The sequence below is a fragment of the Opisthocomus hoazin genome, chromosome 4 (assembly GCF_030867145.1).
Source record: "Opisthocomus hoazin isolate bOpiHoa1 chromosome 4, bOpiHoa1.hap1, whole genome shotgun sequence".
NCBI lineage: Eukaryota > Metazoa > Chordata > Aves > Opisthocomiformes > Opisthocomidae > Opisthocomus > Opisthocomus hoazin.
The window spans coordinates 33,882,788-33,899,963 of record NC_134417.1 but is presented as its reverse complement, the minus strand read 5'-3'; the positions used below and the strand labels follow the sequence as shown (position 1 = coordinate 33,899,963).

The window sequence follows — 17,176 nt, the reverse complement described above, 5'->3', positions numbered from 1 at the left end:
TCTCACAAAAGTATTTGAGAGCTCATCTCTTTTTTTTTTTTTTTTTTTTTTTGAGAATGTCTTGTTTAACTAAGGTGAGTGCTTGGCCCTGAATTATGACACCATCACTTCCATCGACTAGGTTTGTGTCAGCCTTGCTGGATTTTGGCCTTCCTTGAGCTATAGTGATTGGAATGTTACCATATTTGTTATACACTAGTTGTACCTTTTATTGTGGTTCCTGTCCTGCTGATAGGATTTATATCAAGCTAAGCTGCCTCTAGTTTCTGACATAATCTTGTAATTTTGATGTCATCGTTTTCAATTACTGACATAATACTGGGGTTCTTTTCAGACCTCCAGATCTCCACTGCTGTCTTAGTATTTCTCTGAAATTAACATTAACAGTTTGACAGTCTTATCAGCTAATTCTTTTGATGCTCTCAGGTGGAATTTACCCAGTGCTAAGAAGTCTGAAAGATCACTGTAATAATTGCTACTTCACATCACTGAAGCTATTAATCAATAGAAAATATTTTGTTATTGTTGCAGCATGAGTGATTCTGCTTCTGCATAAATACTGAAGAATAATGGCAATTCGATAATTCACATTTTTCTGTGTTACAGTTTAGTTCTACTCTTCTGGTCTAGTGTCAGATGTTCAATATCATCAAGATTTCATTTACCTCAGTATAGCTTCCTAACTTTGTTAAGGATAGTTTCTTTGGTGTTTAATGGATGCCATTATTTTCATATTAGTGCAGGTAATACGTAACGCAGCCTGTCTTCTCTCCACCAGTTCTGCAAGCATCCTGAGACTTCCCGGCACCATTTTTCTGCATTCCTCAGGAGTGACCTGTGATGCAAGGTGCACGCTCTCCCTAGCCACTTACTCTGGACAATCTTGCCAATACTTGCTTCCCATTTAGATGTGTCCGTACTTTTCTTCCCAGTTTGGAAAACAGGTCTTCTAAAGTCAACAGTGTCTACTTACATTACCAGCTGGGACTGTAAAGTCTCTGCTAGCAGCTCATGAAATTATGCTATAATCACTTGTACTTAGGAAAAACCATCAATTTCAGCCCTGGGATCCATTTATCTTTCAAACCGCTGTCTTGTAGAGGACTGCCTTAAGCAATGTGTTTCTGTTAGAGAGTTCTTGTGTAGAATTCGTAGGAACATTAAGGCTGTTGTACCAGTGGCAGCTTTAGACCTCCAGCATATGTCTTCCAGGCTGAAATGCCTCGAAATGACAGATCTTTTTCTATATACATATTGTAGGTTTTGCAGCTATGTATGGCACTACTTTCTTCCAAAACCTCAAGCTGTAGCTAACCAAGATGCCTCTGGGTATTTTGAAACTGCCTGTGGGTAGATAATGACAATTTTAATATCCACAGAACTCTGCTGAAACAGAGGGAAAAAAAATTAACAATGGGATTTGTCCATGTGAGTTAAATCACTGGATGATCATCTGCCCTTGACATAACCTCTAAGCAGTGAAAACTATTAAACTTGTACATTACTGCATTTTTATTTTTTGAATGAAGTGATAATATGCTTCCTTACTTATAGTCCTCTAGGGAAAGAAGGCATATCTTATGGAAACAGTAGTACCTTCCCATTTAATCTGTATTGGTATTCAACTGTGTGCAAAAATTCTGATGTTATCAGTGGCATGAAGTATTACATTATTCAGAGCTAAGAGAATAGGATGGAAGCCTAGCAAGGAGCCAGTTGTAGTAACAGCAAACTTTGTACGTAATGAACTAAGAGGAGTAACTGAGAATTAATAGGTTGGTTTGTCTAAACTAAAAGGTAAAGACAAGGAAGTTGAGATATCCTCAGTGGAACTCTGTCTGCGTTAACCTCGCTGAGCTTAGGATTTCATCATGTTGCCCATTTCCTCTCTTAATATGTAGGTGTCATTTTTTTTATTTTTTTTTTTAGTGCTATGTGAACTAAATCCCGGTATTTGCAGGCAAAACTGGATCTAAAGTAGCATATGTTATGCATAAGTAATTGTGATAAGCTCCATAAAATTTTCTTCCTAAATGTATCCATTTGAGGCAAAGCACGTGCTTTAGAGGTTGGTTGGTACAAAGCTGTAGTTGCCAACACAATTGCTTGTGAGGTTTTTTTCTCTCTGCTTGAGAGCCTTTGTTTGTCTGCTTACAGTGATCCTCAATAGCGTGGTTTCCAACATGGAAACATTTACCAAAAACTGATGATTGTCTTGACTATGTGTTTTCTGTACACAAGTGTCGGGAAGAGGGACAGCTAGTGACAGATAACATATGGTGGTATCACTGTAGTGGAATGAGTTCCTGGTGCTGTGCATGCCAAAATTTCCTAACCAGCAATATTCCCATTGTATTCCCAGACAGGCCTGTGATCTGGTAAGGGCTCTCTGGGATCCAGTCCTGCTCTGGACCACTCACCCTCTCAAAACCATCTCCTCTTTGCCCTCAGATCTCCTCTGCTTTTCTACAGATACCGTAACACTGACTGCCTAAGCTACTTCCCAGCAAATGCTGGAGCAGAGCAAGGCAGGCAGAGACCGGTCTGATTCAGCAGGTAAGCGGTGACGTGTTCTGAAGGGACCTTTTCATCTGGCTACAGCCCTGTGCAGTCCAAGGCCACATCAGCACTTTGTGTAGCTCCCAATTGGTCCCAAACTGGACGCCAAAAAAGTGTCCAGTTAGGACTCCCCTGTTTCATCACCCAGCCTCCATTAACTGGTGGGTTAATCTCCAACCTGTCCTGCAGCAGGGCTGGCAGAACTAGGCAGCTTTTCTTGAGAACTGAAGGTCTTTGTGGGGCTTTGTTCTGTAAAGGCAACAACCTCCATCACCTCTTTGTTTGCAGCTGTCTCTATGTTGTGGAGTCCCACGGCGGGAGGTTGTGATCTCCGTGTCTATGTTACATCTGTTGGAAAGCAGAGGCTTAGTAAGGTGGAAGTCATTCCTGAAATCCAGCAGACCTCTTTTCCCAAAAGGTTTAGTAGTGTTTTTGTTGGACACTTGTTGGAATAAATGTGACAAAAGATTCAGACAGAATTGCCATCATTTATAGAAGTTGTCTTCCGGTATTTCTTGGTATGAATTACTACTCTTCAAAACAGAGTAAGGAGTAAAGCCATAATGTCAATGTAACAGTGTTCAGTTTCAGACTCTTAAGAAGGCACTCCCTTTAGGCAAATAAATTTTTCTGTTACTAGACTGACACGTAGCCAGATTCAGTCTTGTTGATCACTCTGAATAGGTATTCATTCTGTTACTTATTTCTACATTCAACCAAATTTTTGTTGTTGATTTTTGAGATTCCCGAAGAGCGTATCGTAGTTTTAATATGGTCTGTGTATAATTACTCCTGTCTTTCATTAATTCATATGAATTGTAGCATATGTGCTATTTGTTTCTAAATTATATGAAACATGATTGAAAACTCACATCTAGTCACTAGATAATTAATGATTTCTCAATTTAAACTGCAATGATAATGTTTAAATATTTTCTCACTGTAATTATTACAGGGGATATTAGCAGGGAGGTAGTCTTCCTCTGTTTTCCATCACTTTTGTTGCCCCTAGGAATCTGGGGGGCAGTGTGATGTAAATGGCATCAGATCTCAGAGTTCAGAGCTGTCTTCTTTTGAGATAGTTAGATGAAGGCATTCACTCCTTGCCTTGTGAAGAGAGTTATATTAGAGTTCAGTTACGATCCAAAATATTCTGAGCCAGATCCTTGGTTATATTCTAAGGGAATGTAACATCATTCCCACTGGAACTTACTTTAGCTTTACTGTTAAGTAATTCTTTTGACCTTGTTTCAAGCCCTTGCTGCTCAGCTATGTTGTGTTTATGACTTCTTCTTTCTATCCAAGACATATTTTCTACTTTGCTAGAGGTAAACAAAATGGATTCATCTTACGATATTAATATCATACATTTTAGTAATGCACAAGAGGTCTTTCAGATATTTATTTTAACTAATATATTGGTAAGAGCTGCCTTTTTCAAGGCACTAAGCACCTATAATCCCAGCTGAATTTGAGAATAACTATACATCTTCTGTATATCTCAAGCTCAAGTCCTCAAGTATTTTCATCATCTTTTAAAAATAAGATGCTACAAGTATAATGGAATAAAAACTACATCTCGTTCTACTTTACCCCCTTTTTAGATGTACAGTCTACATGAGCAAGTTAAGGTTTTGCAAGGGTGGAATAACTAGTCCCTGGACACCAGTAATATTTTTCTTTTTGATTATTAACGATTCTCCATCGTGAATTAAGTTGGTGTGTTTTAAACCTTTTCAGAAGCTTCACAGGAATTTCAGTAAAGGATAACCAAAGCTTTTACTGTACTGTGTTTACTGTTTGTTCAGCTGAGAATTCTCATCGGTGTCAGACGTAAGATCTGTTGATGGAAACAACTGTGGTGCATTGACCTTGGTTGGCTGCCAGACACCCACCCAGCCGCTCTCTCCCTCCGCCTCCTCGACAGGACAGGAGGAGAAAATAAGATGGAAAGGCTCGTGGAGCGAGATGAAGACAGGGAGATTGCTTACCAGTTATCTTTCTCATCTGACTAGAAGGATCTTAGACTGCGTGCCATGGACATCATCCTGTAGTTTGGAGGAACCTGTTGCTGTGGGCTTAAATTGATTTGACAGGAGACTGTGAGGGAAGGAACTAGGCAGGCAGGTGGGCTGTCATTCATTAAAGATAAGTCAGTATGTATTTTTAAAGTAGACTTCAATCTCTGCTAAGTTTTCACCGCTCATACTTTTTTCCCAACTGATTTCTGCTTACTTGGGAATCTGGAAAAAATCTCTTGACACACATACCTGAAAAGCTTGTTGGCAGAACTAAGTTACTGAATTGTAATACTAAAAAAAGCTTTAAAAGCTTCCCTCAGAGAAAGGTGCTGGTAAAGCTGGTGTCTGTAATAGTAGAAGCAAGAAATAAACCTCATAAGTAGAATGAGGGTTAGCAACACTTCCTGATAGAAATGAAAGCTACACTACCCTGCCCAAGGTTCAAAACGTGGTTGAATAACAGTAACTACTTTCTGGTAGTGCTGAACAGTTTGCAAATGTCAAGAGGAAAATTCAAACAACTACCTTGCCTTCATCTGCCAGAGCAGAGCACATCTTCTCTAGAAAATTTACAAAAGTATACGTGGTGATAACTGCATTTTTTTGTGCATTACCCTTTGTAGTGCATTACTTGAGTGGTTTATCATCCTTGCCCATTGGTTTCAGTTTCCATCAGTTTCATTTGTATTCATGGAAAAAGCTGGGGGGATAGGTACTTTTTTTCTTTTGTTTTTTGTTTTAATCACCTGTTACACAGAGCAATTCTTCTTGTTCCTATCTGACACAGTCAAGAAAATACAGCCAAAGGCAAGGGCATCAACCACCTTTTTGAAGGTCTCTGGTAAACTATTATTTATATGACAGAGAGTCTGCTTCATATTTTAAAGGGCGGTACAGTCAGGCTGAGAAACATGCTTAGGAAAGTACATCATCCATTAACCTTATCTGTTTTCCTGACGTGAGGATGAAGAGGCTTACTGAAACCCAAAGAAGCGCAGTAGGTGAGCACAGCTCAGTGATACAAAGCAGTGTCTTTTTGCCCTTATTGTTTTGCTCTGAATGTGTTTCCTCTTTGAAAAAAAGAGTCATAAATGATGAAGATACTATCCCAGTAACTAACCCAAATGATGTTAATTAGAATAGCCTTCAAGTGTCAAGGTAACAGTTTTAAAAATTCTTACAACTTTGTCTGCCTCGGTTTTTATGTGTCCACGCTGAGCTTTCATGCTAGTGGAATAGTATCTGTAGTGACTGAAGATTTCCCTCCATGATAAAAGTGTCAGCTGCCAGAAACAGGCAGGAGATGCCAAGGCAAGGATGACTCTACAACATACCCTTCATGTAGTATCCATTTTTCCATAATGTGCAACTGCCCACTGCAGAAGGCAGGATTATGCACCAGGTGGATCTTTGGTCTAACCCAATGTGGAAACACTATATTGTGAGTTACATTCACAAATTTCTAAATGAAGATTGATAGGCAGGTAGGTAGGTAGGTAAGTAAATAGACTGAAAGCAGTGGCAAAGTAGGTGGGAATTTCTAGCTAGAATTCACCATCATCTTGCCTGAAGATAATTGTTAGAAGTGGCCTTTGTGCAAAAATTTATCATAAAGCACTGCTTTCACTCGTTTTTACTCTTAATGGAATTACAGTCTGATTTTATCTGAGACATCTTTCCACATCCTTTTCACAGCTGCTACCACCAATTCTATTTAGAGGCCAGATTCTAGTGCCTAAGAAGTTAAACAATGTGTGTACTGGGGGATTACAAATGAAAGCAGCGTTTGCTAAAAGCAACATGCAAAAGAATGGGTGGTTAACAACATTCTGAAGCCATTTGTTAGTCAGAGCAAGCAGAAATAGTAACTCACTCAGTAATGTAGCTAGCTAACCTAATTAAATGTGTCCTCAGCCCAACATCTGTCTTCATAATGATCTTGGTGCTGTTAGGCACCAACTGCATCATGCCTTTGTGTTCGAATTAATGCTGATAACCAGTGGATGACATTTGTAATGTTGATGATAAAATATCCGGATTTCATCGTTTCCATATCTACTGAAATAAAGGTATGTAATCTTCTATCCATTCCTCCTGCTATTATTTTAAAATTACATATGTCAGTTCTGCACTGTACAGTCTCTCCTGTTATATCCATCCTATTCTGTGTTCACAGATGAGAAATACATGATGTATATATTCTATTTCACTCAAATTATTGAAGTGGTAAAATCCACCTGATACTGTAAAATTCACAGCTTCCCATATTCTATTTCTAAATCTCATTAACATGGTAGCTACACTTTCTGTGATCTGCCCTCAGGTTAGTAGATATTGTCCGTATATAAGGGCTTTTGTCACATTTAAAACTTTAAAATGTTAAAACTTTCAAATGCACAAGTCCTTTTAAGCCTGCTAATCCTGACCACACTGGAACTCAAACCAAGTCGTCATGGATTTCAGCAAGTAAAATTTGAGAGACTGTTTTAGATGGGAGGAGAAAATAAGAATTTCTTATTAACAATTGACAGTATTTGTCAGGCAGGCTGTTTATGGTAATAGAATTTGTTTTCCTTTCTGAAGTCATTGACTGTAATTTTTTTTTTTCCAAAAGTTGCCTGCAAATCCCTCTCCATGGTTCCATCCTAATCTCTTTCCAGTCTGATCTCACTCTGTGCAGAGTGAGATGTGTTTTCACACCAGTTATGATCATCTGTGTCAGCTAACCAGATCTGCCAGCTAGTTTCCATGAACTTCTACCACAATTACTGTAGAACAGTGTAGTTTAGAAGGTAATTCAGAGACTTTTGCTCTAAATTCTGCTTGTCTTCTACTCTTCATTGCGTACAGAGGAGACTATTCAAGAGGCAATAATAAATGCTACAGGCTGAGGGATATTGTATATTCCTTTGACACTGTTTTCTCCAAGGCCTTAAGTTCCTTCTCTATCAAATATTAAGAGTTAGAACTTTATTCTTAACCTCTTTGACCCAGCAGTTATCTCCAACGTAATAAGCACTGGTTTTTCTTCCTTCAGCCGTGTAGTTGCTTGTATTCTGTGACTAAGCTATCTCCTCCATCACTGTAGTGGCATCTTTGGGGAGCGTGTGAGGTTTCTGCTCCTGCTTGTTTCACCTTCCTGTGGCGAGAAGAATGTACAGGGTCTTGTTAGGTGTGCTCTTTGCATGGGAAAAGACGAATCAATGTGAAGAGAAGTGAAGCTAAGGTACAAATAATACACAGTTTACTCTCTTTCCAATGGGAAATCCTCAGTGTACTTTTTAAAAAATGTGCCGACTGCCAAATGAATTATTGTAGCATAGAACATACAAAGAACAAAGCAATTTTCACCTGTTAAAACTCTGACGGCAGTTCTGTTAAGAGCAGGAGAATCTAAAAGCATTTTGGCAGCTGAGAGTGAATTTGCTGAACCATCAAAACTCGAGGAGATTTCTAAGAAATGTAAGTGCTTAATGAACCATACATGTCTAAAAACCCTAGTTTTATGTCTTTCTTTGAAGAGAGCAGTTGCTAAGGGTTAATCATGAAATCGGAGTGTGAGAATGCTTTTGTATGTTTTGGATTTGAAGGAGAAAATGAATGTAATTGAACATTAAAAGATTTGCAGAGGCACACATCGTCTCAGTAACAGATCTGCATCTACCAGTTGAGGATGTAATTAAAGCAATATACATCCCTCAGATAGGAATAAAACATAACCAGCAACCTGTGTTTGCCGTTCTTGAACTAATGGTTAATTAAATGTTTGTCTGATGAAAAATGTCATATGTTGTGACCTGAAGTTTGTTACGCTGAGTTCTGGCAATTTTCTGAAAGGAATGGGTTTCAAAGGCCATGCCCACCAACAGCGTAGCAGGTTGTAATGATAGGCTACAAGTGATAAAAGGAAACAGATCAGACATTATCATAACATGCTTTTTCTAAACGAAGAGAAAAAATACTAATGAAACTAGTGTTATGATGACAGTGGAGCAGAAATATGTGCCCTGAATACACGGAGGTGAAGTCTAATTCTTAGGTAAATGGAGTTCGGCACTTGAAAAAGAAGTGGCGTTTGTATGTGTGAAATGCGGCAGGAAGCTTACGTAGCACTCACTGTGTGGTGGAACATGGGAACCCCTGCACAAACAACTGCCGGGGTCTTGAGCGTGGCCTCTGGCCTCTCACCGCCCCGAGGGGTGCCTGGGCTCAGGGCCAGCCCTTAATGCAGCTGTCTGGCCTGGAATGTGAGACCTGCGTGGGGAGGGCTTTGTAAGGAAAAGACACGAGGAGAAACGGCTTCCCCACCGCTTTGCTTTTAGGCTTCCCCTCTCAGCTTTGTCTGAGCTACGCTGCAGCTCTGCCAGTGCCTGGCCATGTGCCTCGCTGATTCAAGCCCTGACCCTGACCCACCGACTTCATCTCCTGGCTTGACCTGCCTTGTCGCCAGGTCAGCTGATGGTCCGGAGCAGCAGACTGACAGGGCTCATCTCGCTCAGTACTGTGGGTCCTATTCGTGAGATTCATGCCCTGCCTGCCTTGCTTTCACTCTAAGCTCCCAGCAACTCCTCCCTTACAGAGTTAGCCCACTCTTGCTGCTTCCTGACAATGCCTTTCTAAAAAGGAGGCCATCAACATCAGGCAAGAATTGCATCAGCCCTCATGTTTCATGGTATCCAACAGATGCCTAGGGAAAACATTCAAGAAACAGGAGAAGTGCACGATAATATTTCCCTGGGCTACTTTCCAGCCATCAGTAGTTTAAGAAATTCTTGATTGAGGGGCATCCGTGTTTATCTTCCTTGTACTTTTTTTACTCTGTTTTGAACTCTCTTCTGCTTTTTGCTCCCTGTCCTTCCCTTGCTCCCCCTTCCCCTTGAAACACAAAGGTAACGATCTCTGCAGTGGAAGAGCATGAGGAAGGACTTCCTTCTGTTTAACTGTGCTGCCTGGTGACTGCGGTGGATTCTTTTGAGTTCTTGTACTGTGAGTGATGGCTGCTCGTTCCTAGTGCCGGTTTACCACACCGTTCATTTTGTAGGCTTGCAGTGTAGTACCTCTTAGCTGTCCTTTTCCAAGACCTTTTTAACCTCTTACTCTTTGAGATGAGATAGGAAAAAACACATGCTCTATTCAGATCTGAGTCACCGTGGATATCTGTAGTGGCAAAATGCTACTTTCAAAATCATTTAGTCTTATTTCATTCTGTAGTAGTTCTTAGCATTCTGTTTGCCTTTTTTGCTGCTTTTGAACACTGAGCTGATACTTACAGGAAGTTTTCAAGACAACTTTCCAGCAAGAGAGTAGCTGATTTGTTACCCTTTATTGTATAGTCATAGAGCTGTTTTTTTCCAGAAACATTTTATCACTTGGAGAACTTCTCCTACTTACAAAATAAGTTCTCCCATTCTAAACTAAGCAAATTCTACAGATAATATTTCGGATGTCCTCTTGACAGCATGTTGAAATTAGTTCTGTTGCAGAGAAATAACAAATCACTTTGCAGGGTTTGATGTTAAAGGAGAAGTGGGCTATTCAGCCATCAATAGGAGAAATCAGTTATAGCTAGGACTCGGGTCGTTTGGAACTTTAGGAGAACAATGGTTCAGACGTTGCCCTGAGAATGCATGGGTAAAAAGGTTTCCTGTGTTCCCAGCAGAAGGTACTACCAGGATCCCACTGTTTCCTTTTAAATAGTTCCACTGTTTTTTCACATGAAATCCGTTTTTTGTTTGTTTGTTCCTAAGTCAGTTTGATCTCCTAGTTTCTGTATGTCTGCTGAATTCTGACAAAGTCAGGGTCTGTATTTATAAAGGAAGATGTAAAGGTAATTGTATAACACTTTCCCTTATTCATTTGTTCATTAAACAGAAAGGTGACTTGAGAGGTCACTGACAAAACCTTTTGGGCAGAAGGAATGGCACTGTCCCCTAAAATGGAAGACATTTATCAACATTAATATTGGCCTCAAAATTTTCTGGCCGATTGACAGCTAAAGAGGCCAAGGTCCAGCAGATATATATAGTTGGAATCAACTTCCCAGCAGCACTCTGAAGATCTGAATGAAAGAACATGAAATTTAGCTAGAGGTGATGCCATCTGTTGTTCTGATATTGGTTCCCATAATACCAATCCAAATCAGCTGGGATCTAATCAGTGTCCTTCCATCAAAGGAAAAGAGAATCCTTCATGATGAGAGAAACTAGGCATCCACAAAAGCTATGTTATATTGTCCTTAGGATAACCAGCTTCACAAAGTTGGAGCTGGGTGGGTGATTGATTGTGTACGTGTGTATACTGATAGCCTGGCTGCTCAGCTTCATCCCACAGAAAATCACTTGCAGGTAGGTGGCTTTTCACCACACCTGAGTCTATCTGAGGATTGGTTGTTTGCCTCCTCCTCCTCCAGAGCTGCAGATGGTACCAGGGCCTGTCAGTTCAGGTTTCCTATTGCTTCCTCAGTCTGTCTGAACTAATCAGCCTCCAGGAAAGAAGTTATTTGAGGTTACTTCTGTGTACAGGGTCTTGTACACAACACAGTTCTGAGAAGTCACTGAAATAGCCCCATCACATTATGGTTTCTTTTACAGTGAAAAAAGGGATTTTTTTAAGGAGCTACTTTAATTTTCCTAAGTACAGCACTTAGCATGATTTCACTTGCTTAACATAATTATAGACATGGTGCGTATTCAGCTTCTTACTTCTTTTAAAAGGCTAGAAATTAATGCAAAGATAGAAATGATCTGTAGTTGTATACGATGGGGATTTAATGCAGAAAGCTCTAATACATTTTTGTCTTTTTCAAGTTCTACAGCTAACTCTCAAAGCTTCCACTGCTTACCCTGTCTTACCCTAAATCTAGCAAATGTTGCAGTGCAAAGGGGTTATGGTAAATGGAAATGTTCATAAACCAAGCGGTGTTGTCTTAGGATACTCATCTGTCTCTGTTCACTATATTCTGTGTGTTGTGCTCAGATGTAATGGTCTCAATGGTCTCAATATTTTCCAAAGCAGATGGTAGCCAGGTGAGCTGTTTCTTTCTTTGCTGAAGGATGGAAAGAAGAGACCTGAGTTTTTGTGTGCAAAGCTATCATTGCTATGCACAAAAAAAAGTGACTGTGCCTTACAGTGAGAGAGATCTTGGTGGACTAGATGTCCCTGTCAAAAGCTAACCGTATTTGTAGTGTACCAAGATGTAAACGCTTCTGGGTAAAAAAAGGCGGGGAGAGGGTCAGGGGTGAGGGAGGAGCACGTTCAGGTGGCGTGGAGCTTAAAATGTACCAAAGCCATTAACAGAGTCTCTTCAAATGAAGAAAGTTATTCTGGATCTATTATTTTTCTAAGGTGTATTTAACCTTTTAGGCTTATGCAACAAGGTTGCCCCTTTTGACTGCGGAAATTTCTATTTAGATCTTTTCTGTTGAAATAAAAATCAGGATATGTGTGAATGCTGTAGTCTAGGAAATGAAAAGGAGAGAATGCTCACCCTTTCAGAGGGAGTCAAGAAGTGTTTACGCAGTCAGCATCTGGAAGGCACTGGGTACCTATATCTGGACCAAATGGGCAGATTAGAACCTGGAAATCTTCATGCTTTCTCTCTGTTGTCCGCATCACTGTGCCACAGCACCTTAAAAAAATCCTTTTGCATCCTGGTGTTAGCAACCCTGTCTATGTCTGGAAAATAATATGATCCCAGATTTACCAAGGAGTAGCAGGCAGGAGATTCTCTAATTTTCTCCAGACACTTTGTTATGCCTGCAGTGAATCAAAAAGGGATACAGAGTTTATAGCAGACTTCACCTGTAATCACAGTCTGTAAGATGAGCTGGGTGCTTGGTGTCATGGTTGTTCATCATTCCTCTGTTCCTCCCGGCTCTTCCCTTGCCCTGCAAGTGCATCCTGACTGTCAGCTTGTTAGAGCATGCTGCTGTGGTGGAGTGAATGTTAGCTGACTGCCTCAAGGGGCTGTATTGTAGTGAGACGTATGGCCCAGACAAGGGAAGTGTGAGGGAAGCGTTACTGATCTGTTGATGAAGTGTTGTGGCAGAGGAGGCCCTGTTTAGAGCATGGCATCGGCACACCTTAGATGGCAGTGGGAAATGGAGCCATTTTAAAAGCTTACTTTGAACACTCCCACCCAGGACACCTTGCCGGAGAGGAGCACCAGCATGGCCAGTGGGCATCCTATGGCTCATGAGCCTGTTTATAGTCATAGATGGAAGTAAAACCCATGTCTATGAATTAGGTTACAGTCCTAAATTATATTAGAACAGTGTATTTGGGAATTAAAGTGAGATGCTTTGACACCATCTACAAGTCAAGATTTTGTTGTGAATATTGTGCTGTAGGAAGTTTCCAGAACATGGCAGAAATTAAAATGTATTAGGATGTAAGAGTAACGAATTAGACATCTAAGAAGAGGTCAGAATGAGACGCTGACATTTTAAAGCATATGTTCACATATCTTGAATGTTTCTTGTGAGTAATAAAACTGAGGTACTTATCCCTGCTGGCTGCTAATGATCTTGTGGTATTTTTCATGAGGATAGCATAATTAAGCCGTGTGTCCTAACTTCAGTAACTCTTATCTGCTGTTTTTATTTCCTCATGTGCCTTTCACTTGTCTGCAGCACTTCATTTGATTTTATTTTCTTTATCTCGAGTTTTCTTTGCAGGTAAAATCCTGGGCTTTACAATACATTTAATACTTAACAGTACATAGTACATTTTTTTCCTTCAAGTAAATCCTATTGACAGCCTTGGTGTAAACTGTGTGATATCATGTTTCACTGTTGGGTAAACTCAGGATTCTCAAATACTAGCCTTTTATGACCGTATGAGAAGTTACGTCTAATCTAGTAGGAATCCTGGCTCACGAGGCCCATACATTGCAAAAGGTTCACAAATTCTGTCAGCTTGGAAGGCCCTCATCTGAGTGGTTCCCAAGATTTAAAAGAAAAAAACGCCCTCTTTTCCAGCCTATGAGGAAAATAACTTCAAATCTTAGTGAGTTTAAAAAATCGTATGTGAGTTTATTGAGGGAAATAAACAAGGGTAACTAGAAAGGATTCTACGAGTACCCAAACAAGAAAAGGAAGACTAGGGAAAATGTGGGCCCGCTGCTGAATAGGGCAGGAAAACTGGTGACAAATAACGTGGAACGGGCAGAGGTACTGAATGCCTTCTTTTATCTCAGGCTTTGCCAGTAAAACTGGCTGTTGGGAATCTCGAGCCCCTCAGACCAGAGGAAAAGTCTGGAACAAGGAATACTTACCCTCCATGGAGGAGGACCAGGTTAGGGAGTACTTTGAACAAGCTGGGCATACCTAAGTCCCTGGGGCCTGACTGGTTGCGCCCACAAGTGCTGCAGGAGCCGGCTGATACCATTGCAAGGCCACTCTCAATCAACTTTAAAAGGCTGTGGCAAATGGGAGAAGTTCCAGAAGATTGCAAGACAGCAAATGTCCCTCTTATCTTGAAGAGAGGCAAGAAGGAAGATCTGGGGAGCCACAGGCTGGTGAGTCTCTGGGAAGGTGATGGACAGTATCTTCTTGGGAACCATTTCCAAACGCATGAAGAGCAAGAAGGTCACTGAGGGTAGTCATCATGGATTTATGAAGGGAAAGTCATGCTTGATCAACCCTATAGCCTTCTACAATAAGATGACTGGCTTGGTGGACAAGGGGTGAGCAGTGGATGTTGTTTACCTTGTGTTTAGTAAAGCCTTTGACAGTGTCTCCCTTAACATCCTTATAGACAAGCTGAAAAGTACGTTAGAGAAGTGGATAGTGAGGTTGGTTGAAAACTAGTTTAAGGGCTGGGCCCAGATGCTTGGGATCAATGACACAAAGTCCAGTTGAAGGCAAATGACTAGTGGTCACCTGATTGATACCCCAGGTCAGTGCTGTTTAGCGTTTTAATGACCTGAATGCTGGGACAGAGTGCATCCTCAGCAAGTTTGTAGGTGATACAAAACTGGGAGGAGTGGCTGACATTCCAGAAGGTTGTGCTGACATCCAGAGGGACCATAGAAGGCTGGAGAAATGGGCTGACAGGAACCTCATGAAGTTCGACGAAGATAAGTGAAAAGTCCTGAGCCTGAGGTAAGTTAACCCCATGCACCAGTACAAGTTGGAGGCTGACCAGCTGGAAAGCAGCTTTGCAGAGAAGGCCCTGGTGGTCCTGGTGGACACTAAGCTGACCATGAATCAGCAGTGCACCCTTGTGGCAAAGGTGGCCAGCAGTATACTGGGCTGCATTAGGAGCAGTATTACTAGCAGGCTGAGGGCGGTGATCATTGTCCTTTGATCAGCACTGGTGAGGCTGCTGTGTCCAGTCCAGGGCTCCCCAGTACAAGAGAGACATGGACATACTGGAGAGAGTCCAGCAAAGGGCCACTAAGACCAATAAGGGACTGGAACATATCTCCTATGAGAAGAGGCGGAGAAAGCTGGGACTGTTCAGCCTGGAAAAGAGAAGGCTGGAGGGTGTATAAGAAGTTGTTTTAGACCGAAATTCTTTTTAACGTTGTTATCTGTCTCCAGATCACATGTTCACTAGTATTCTTTCTCCTTCTCATGCATGATAAACTTACTTTTCCTACATCATAGATTTTCCAATTTAAATCTGATAATACCTGGTATTTTTATTTCATGATTGACTCCTTCTTCAGAATTCTAGCGGTCAGTTTTGTCGGTGGAGCTTCTGGCTTAAATTGTGGTTTGCAGCCCACTTGGAACCATGTATTCTTCTGTCTGTGGGGACTGTCATTATCTTGTAAACCACACTCAGTTTTTCACTGTAATTGGTAGCATTTTGTCCTATTCAACTATAATTCAGGCACAGCTCATTTGTATAGCACCATTATTTATGGTATATATTGCTTAGAAATAATTTATCTTTGTAGCTGAGCAAATTGCAGTATAATTTCACTGCTCTTGCATAGACCTTTCTCCTGTTTGTAGCTGTGGTTTCTGAGTTACAATCTCTCCAATATAAATAATGCATTAGTTCATAATTTAAACGTGACCTATCTTTGCAAGACTGGTGACTCACTAGAAAGATCTTTTTGAATACCTTACAAAACTTCAAGCAGGTTTTGGTAGCTGATTTATCTCTTCTGATCTGTACCATGTTGTGACGGTTTGGCTTTTATGTATTTGGCAGTGCTGGGAGGACCCAAAACTGCGAAGAGTCTTTTAGTATAATGAAAGGAAGTGGCTCACGAGAGAATCAGACTTAACATGGGCTCTGCTAGATTATCAGGCTATAAAATCAGGAACCTAGCATTGTACTTATAAGATAGGTTTTCTCTTGTGGAAACGCTGATTGACACAGCTCATTTCCACTTCCACAGTTCGAATGGTGTTGATTCTTACAGTTCGTAAAGTATTAAGCTTTAAACGGTATCTTTGAAATAAACTGTTTTTTAAAGCAAGCATCTAAAAAGGTAGAATTAAAGACGTTGCAGGGGCAAAGGAAAAGAGCTACACATTTCTTGAACTGTGTTTGTCGCCAGACAATGCCAGTGAGGTCACCCTAATTCTCTGCTGTCACTTAACAGGTATTTGGCACAGGTAGACAGTACAGCACAGAGGGACAAACGAAAGTGAATCACATCCATGGCATCCAACTGAGATACCACTTGAGAGCCCTAAATGAGGCAGGGGATCGGTGTATCCAGCAGCACTTTCTGGTTCAAAGGAGAAACACTTCCCTCTGTCTTTCCCCCCAACAGCAAAGCATAGAAGAAGGAAAGTTAAAGAAAGAAGGAAGAAGACCTGTGAAGGAATAGATAAATTTAGGGTAAACACTAAGTCTTTTGGAAGATACCTGGACTCTGATGTAATATAAGTCCAGTAGATCCAGAGCATGGATGTATGTACTTGAGTGCTTTCAGATGACCTGCAGACTGCCCCCACAAGCCCTCATGAAGAACCAAAAGATATTCTGTGGGTTAAACATCACATTTATTCTTCCCACACATTCACACTTCAAGTTTTTAGCTCTACATCTGTATATGCAAGTGGAAGACAAAGAATGGTGTTTCCACATAGTGATATTATTTCTAATAGCATCTTCTTTTTTTTGTCAGATATACATGCATCTCTTTAACTTGATAGCTATGCAATAACTGTATAGAGCTGGAGTTTTGTCAAAGCCTAAATAATGTAACATTTCTTCTCACAGAGGAGTTAAAAAAACGTATTTTTCAGCATTTACCTGGTAAAATACCACTTTGAAGGTATGAGGTAGCCTGGTCACAGTGTAACTCACTGTTGAAAATATAGACAGTAGTAGTTCTTATTAAAAGACTTACACACCTAGCAAACTTAAAATTTCTCCGTTTTCTGATAATCCCCTTGCTATTTTTTAAAAATTCTTGATAAAAAATTAAGCTTTATATATCATCAAGAGCGGTAGAAGTACGCTTTCCAAGTTTCTTAGGCTTAGTAGCAATTTCAGCCTGTCCCTGTTGCCATTAAACACTGCTGCAAAACTCTGATTTGCTTTAGGGGAAACAGTACCGGATTGATTTTTGTTTTGTTATTCTATCACTTTAACTTCAGAATGGGGGTTGGACTAGATGACCCACA

The 17,176-nt window shown here is 40.6% G+C and overlaps 1 protein-coding gene across 1 annotated transcript in view; it reads left to right on the top strand.

Moving 5' to 3' along the window:
- CNTNAP2 (contactin associated protein 2) overlaps positions 1 to 17,176 on the top strand; it is a 1,116,355-nt gene that overhangs the window by 692,950 nt on the left and 406,229 nt on the right. The window lies entirely within an intron of this gene.